We start from the raw sequence: 6,867 nt of genomic DNA, 5'->3' as shown, positions 1-6,867 counted from the left end.
TTTCCTTATCTTTAAAAATTCGTTGTACAAACGGCAATTCGTTACAGATGGATAACTGTAATTGTAGTGTATCTATGAAAACGCGCAAAACTCTATAAGGCTGAGAAATTGCATTTTTATTTTGTTTTGGCATAAGTTGGTGTACAAAACTAGGCTGGGCTGAGAAAGTTGTACAGATGGACTACTGGTGTATAGAAGTATAGTTGTACAGATGGACAACAAGCCAAGGACACTATGTTTTCGAAGCCGGTGTACAGACGTACGACTGGGGGAAGTGTACACGGTTAAATTGGGTTGTACAATTGTACTTAGGGGAGTGTACATTGCGTGAGCATAGGAACAGAGTTGTGTGACACAACCCCCGTTGTACACATGGACGCCAAATAGAAGTGTATGTGAGAATCGTACAAGGTTAAATAAAATGTCTTGCATAAAAATACATAACAACGGCATTACACATGTTCATCAAAGTGTTTTACATCCACAAATGCACACAAAAAGCCAAAAAGAGACAAAAGGAGGTGAATACTCTATCCAGTAGCAACGTCAAGTGGATATTGGATTAACCTCGGTCAATTGAGTGGGACAACACAATTGGTGCGGTTGTGACCGGTTTGTCCACAGCGGCCACACTTGTTTTTTGTGAGTTTTTTCTTCTTGGGCACCTATAGAAAAGACAGCATTATAAGGTTGCGTAAGAATAGAGGTGGGAGTGTAATTAATAAGGAGAAGAAGCATTATTACCGGAATCTCTCCAGTGGATGCATAACGTTGTTCCTTTGGGCGGCCAGATGGACGCCTTGTCTGTGGAGGTAGCAAAGTGACGTCTACATCTTCATCTGGTACGGGGATGTCCCCAACTGGGAACTCTCCTATTGGCAAGTCGCCTGCAGGTGCTTCAGGGTAGATCACACCAGCATAAGTGTCTCTCCAGGTCTGAGTTTTGTAGCAGTCGCCAAATAGTTGAACATAGGGTAGGCCAATGGAGTCAGCAGCTAGGAGTGCGTGGCCGCAGGGTATCTTCAGTTTCTGAAAAACCTGGCATGTACAGACTTTGTTTTCTAGAGACACAGTGTTGGGATGACCAAACAGACCCCTGATTTGATAGCTCCAGTCTGTGATATTAGCAATTTTGCTCCCTTTGGTGAGTCTGATATGTGTCTGCATCACCTTCTCAACCTCAGTAGTCACAAATCCTCTGCAGTTGGCTGATTTTGTTCTTCTAGCAGAGAACCAGCGAGTCAACATGCGTTGGATAAACATGAATAACTCGATGATAGGTGAAGCCCGGGATTTACTAAGAGCGTTGTTGAGCTGCTCTGCTGTGTTACTTGTCAAAAGGTTGTAACGGTCCCCTTTGAAGTATGTCCTAGACCACTTTGCAGTGCCGATTGCTTCAAGGTAATTAGCACAGTCGCCATTGGCTTGCTTGATCTTGGCAAAGTGAGCATCAAAGTCTCTGCGACGGAAAGAGAAAGCAGCCTCACACACCATTTTGGCGAGACCTCTGTTTTTGTAGCGGCTGACAACATTCCTCATTAAATGGACAATGCATGCTCCATGGTGTGACTTAGGGAAGACTGTACGTTTGGCATTGATGATAGATGCAGCACGGTCTGAGATGATGGTGAGGGCAGTGGAGTCTGCAATAATCCTTTCAACCTTGGTAAGGAACCAAGTCCACGCATCCTCAGTTTCACCATCAACAACAGCAAAAGCCAAAGGGAACACTTGGAAGTTGCCATCTTGTCCGCTAGCTGTAAGTAGAACCCCTTTGTATTTCCCAGACAGGTGTGTACCATCAATAATAAGTACGTGACGGAGCTTGCGGAAGCCTTGGATGGAAGCACCAAAAGCGAGGAACCCATAAAGAAAACGTGTGTTACCTTCTATATCTAGCTCGGTCTCAATTGCAGTTACAGTTCCTGGGTTAGTAGCTTTAAGCCTGGCAAAATAGTCTTCGAGGTTGAGGAAAGAATCCTCTGCGTTTCCCACAGTGTTGTCAACAGCTTGCTCTTTGGCCCTGTGGCATTTCATGTATGACGCAGAGATCCGGAGGTCTTCCAAAAGCATGGTCTGAAGCTGTATAGATTTGGGACCATTGATAGGTTCATTGTACCGAGATTGGTAAACATGTGCAATGACCTTGGAAGTTGCCTTTTTCCTATAGAGGTTTCGGGTGTCAATAGTGCACCGGTGAGTAAGCTGCGCCTTTTTGATAGTGTAATAACCACAGTTGGTTAGCTCTTTTGCAAGTATGCGCCAATCGCACCGAGTATCGTGGCAGCTGAGCACAAAAGAGTGCCTTGAGGTTCTCGTCTGCCTGAAATAGAACTGCTCTTTGATTGCGTAGATAGCAAGGCCAATTTGGCAGTCTTTCTTGGTAGCATACAGTTTCCCAACAAAGGGTTCCTCATCTTTGGCATCAAAAAGCAAGTCTGGCACATCCTCAGCTTCGTAGGAAAGATCATCAAAAAGGGGGGGCACGTCGAATTCTTCGTCTGGGATCTCTGAGAGTGGCCTAGTTTCGCGGACGTATGGAGTTGGGGGGCGAGGTTGTGGTGAGCTGTGTGGGTGTGAAGCAGATGGAGGTGTACAGTTGGACTTACGTCCGCCCGATTGGGGTGTACGTGCAGTAGAATTGCCTTGTACATATGGAGGCCGGCTAGGGTGTACGGTGGGTGACGACGTCCCAGGGTGTACGGCTGTTGACGACGACCCAGAGCGTACACCTGGATACCGAGGTTGGTGTACATTGGAAGGATTAGCTGAAGCAGGAGAGCGTGTGTCCATAGGATTGGGGTACACATGGGGGAAGCTGTGGAGGTGTACACGAGGGTCGCCGGGCTCAGGCTTCCAATCGGAGGGTTGTGCTCCACCAACCAAGATAGTGTGATCGAAAGCATCACCAGTTGTGCAATGAATTATATGTGGAGCGGTTTTTGGGACATTAATGCCAGCCATAACTTCGGGAGCGTCAGAACCACCGAGATGTTTCTCAATCAAAGGATCCCAGAAATCGTGGTCATAGGAACGTTCTTGAACATCTTCGAAACCAGAGAGGACTGATGCCTCAACCACATCCGCTTCAGCCTTCCAACTGTCCGGAATGTTGTCGGGGTCCTCCACGAACATCTCTTCTAGCATCTCGTCGCCACAAGAGACGGTTTCATCGATAAGAGAATAGCGGCGAATCTTTGAAGGAGCTGATAGAGGGGTTGTGGTGGAAGGTACAGGAGGGTTATCTGCAAGCAAATCATCATCGGGGAAAAGAGTGAACCCAGGTACTTTTGAGGCAGCGGTAGAAGGTGGGGAAACACCAAAGGCAAGGGGGCGGGGACCAGAGGAACGGTTAAAAGGAAAAGGTGCTTTGGTTATAGGCTGGTTGGGGGTGGTGAACTGAAACAGGTTCTCAGCAACTTGGCTGACATGAAATTTGTCGGGCTTGGTGTTGAAAGTGACAAACAAATTCATTCCCGACTGTGCCTGAAGATGGCGGTTAAAAAAGGAGACAGAGCCATCGTGTGTTAGCATTACGGGTGGTGTTGTAATTCCAGTGGCAAGTTCTTTGCTATTCGGAGGCCAGTAGCTCAAGGAGGCTGAGTGAAGAGTTTGGGTGTCGCCGAAGAACTCCTTCAACACGTTGTTCTGGAGATCGGACAACGCGATGTTAGGAGAAAGAGTGACGATCCTAGACATTTTCTGTTTGTCGACAGAGAAACTCCAGCTCCCGTCGTCGGAAATCACCCACTCCCCGGCGATGACCATACAGTGGCCCGCCTGTGTGAGAAAAAAAAGGAAAGAATGGAGATTAAAATTGGTAAACTTGAGTAAAATAAATAAAACAACAAGATTAACAGAAACCATTGGTTAAGATCCTAATAGCAGAAATTAGTGGTGGAGGTAAGATAATCTTGATTCCTTAACGGTGTGGTGAAAGCGTAAGAAAAAAGTGAGGAAAGAGGTGAAAGTGAGTTGATTAATGGTGAAAGGTGAGATTAAATCAGGGCCGTCAAAAATAAAGAGGATAATCTAACAGTTGGGATTTAGAGGCAGATAAATGTCAATTCCAGATCTGAATAGGTAAATCTCAGCCTCTGAAAAAAACAGAAAACGAACGGCTGGGGTTAAATCCCGCCAAAAAAACAAAAGGGGAAGATACTTAATAGTTGGTGTGTAACGAAGAGGAAATGGTTTAGTTAGAAGACAACAGAATAGACTAGGAAAAGTGTGTCTATATAACAAAGTGACTGAGAGTGTTATTAAAGATAAGGAAAGTGACCGAGAGTGTAAATTTTTCTATATCTTTCATCACTTTTTCAATTTTTTTCTTTTATTATAATGCTGATAAAGATGCTCTAACCAATTATATTTAAGAGCCATCTAGAAACCCGCCTTTTTTAGCTGGTTCCATTCAGAATCATCGCCTAGAATAGGTCACTTGTCGACATATTTATGGAGACACCTGTCATATACTTTTTATGGAAATGTATAATACTATAGATTAACGTGTTAATGACAAGATTATTTTAATCGCTAACCATGTGGTCAAAGCACCTAATCGGGATATGGAATGCAGAGTGACAGGTTGTAGCTCGAAAGAGGCAAAGATAAAGGAGAGAGAATATATAATAGTGCATGTAAATGTATATATATGGAAAGCATATGACTAATGACTTTGATGCCACGTGAGAGATTGATCAATATTCTAGATGCTTGTCTTTTTTTTTTGCCTGATTCTAGATGCTTGTCTACGATGTGTACCCTGTATTTAATTATTTATATTAATATTTTCACATCTAAAAACTAATTTTCTTATTTTTTTTTTTTTTTGGACAAACCTCAATTTTATAGAATATTACTCTCCAATAATTGAGAAAGTATTCATACAACATGATACAAAAGCCATCTTGGCCAAATAAACAACTATTACAAGAAATCAAATACAACATGTAAAGATAGGGGCAAACACCACACTTAAACAACCAATGTCGTAAAGAAGTCCAAACTCAACGACCATCAAGCTGGAAAGTGTGACGAAGCTTTGGGAATTAAAGACCACAAACAGTGATATGCATCCCGAGATTGAAACAGCAGCAAGTGCACAATTAACAATCCTTAACATGGTTAACCAGCCTTTGATCAGAACTTCAGTATTTGAAGTATCTATAATCTCTAACATTGAACTCCCTGCATCAAAACTACATAAAGTAGTTGATGAACCTGAGAGAGAACCAAGCTCCATAAAGAAAAAACCTGGATAATAGACGTCCAATAAAACCCGATCCACGGGATGAACGGAAATGTAAAACATTAATCCATCAAGCTGCCATAGCTGAACACAAAAGGACTTAAATACCACAAAGGTATAACTGCATAAAACAGTAAAGGCACTGCATACTGCAGTAAAAGGCCACAACAACGCGGGAGACACAGACGAACCACGAGAAAATCCACGATACCAAACCAAAGATATCAAAACATCAGTGAAGTATAAGTTTGAGAATCTCTGAGATAAACCTGCAGAAAGCAAACGCTTGGAGGCAAACCTTTTGTCACCAACAGACACAAGAAAGACAACATCAACACTGATCACAAAATCCATTTTCAACAAAAGAAATTCTAGATCTGGAGATTTAGAATTAGTTTGAGAAAAGGTTAAGGATGTGTCGAAGATCAGAAGGAACATGAGATGGAAGGGTGAGTCAGGTGGATCTGGCGGTTCTGGAGGAGAGGGAGCATCCAGCGGAAAATGAAAAAGCGTACACGGCGGCGGATCGGGAAGAGGACGGAGCTGCAACGGAGGAGACGGAAGACGGAGCCGCGATGGAGGAGAGGAACACATCAACAGAGCCATGACAGTCGTGCGCTGCTTCAAAGGGTGGAAGACTGAGGGACCAAGCTGAAGCTGTAGGGAGAAGCCATGGAAGCGGCACCTAGGAAACTGGGCCAGAGAGAGAAACTCTCTAGGACGAACCTGACCAGGACTTCAAAAAACTAATTTTCTTATATGAACTAAAATTTAGTCAACGAGTTGGGTCAAATAATTTAAACTGAACAGAATGAAAATGTTATAACTGATGGTAGTTAATGTAGCCTATTTCCTATAGTGAAATTATATCTTCATATTAAAGATAAATCGTCAAAAATGTGAAAGATAAATATACATTTACAAATTCTAGTAATTTTTTTCCTCTGAATTCTTTGATGAATCTGTGTAGCTTATTACCGCTTGGTGACTTATTGTAAATAGTATCTGAATAGTTTTGTGTATACACTGATATGCATTAACTTTTTCTTTTTTTTGAAGCTCAGATAGGAGCTCTGGTTTTGTAGAAAATCGACGCCGCTACGACGAGAGAGACAATCCTTTTAAGGGCTCTAATGTCCCCAAGAGACGCTCCCCCCCTAGCAAAAGAAACCTGGAGTATGGACCTGCTGAGCATAATTCTCATCACCGCAACAGCCCATTACCTGAACCTGTCAGGACTCGTCACTCTCCATCTAAGGAAGCAAGCTCCTTCTCCAAACGAACCCCTCCTAGGGAGGTAGTGATTGTAGCAAGACGAAACAGCATTAACTCACGCCTATCTGATCCTCGTTTAGATAAATCAAGTGAGGATCGTAGGTCCGCAAAGGAAAGACTGTCGGTTCAGACGAAGAGAATAAGCAACATAGGAATCGATGAATCAAACTCTGATAACAGAAACCTCCAAGAGGTGGAAATCCAGCAAGTAGAGGCTCCTGAACCCCCTCACGCTAATTCTGCAATCATTACTCGTCCATCGAGTTCAAATATATTTGAAACTGGAAGGTTGGCGCCGTGTGATCGCTCCCCCATCCGAACCCTCAGTGAGGACAGGATCC

Source organism: Raphanus sativus, chromosome 9 (assembly GCF_000801105.2).
Source record: "Raphanus sativus cultivar WK10039 chromosome 9, ASM80110v3, whole genome shotgun sequence".
Taxonomy (NCBI): domain Eukaryota; kingdom Viridiplantae; phylum Streptophyta; class Magnoliopsida; order Brassicales; family Brassicaceae; genus Raphanus; species Raphanus sativus.
This window is presented reverse-complemented; position numbering follows the sequence as displayed.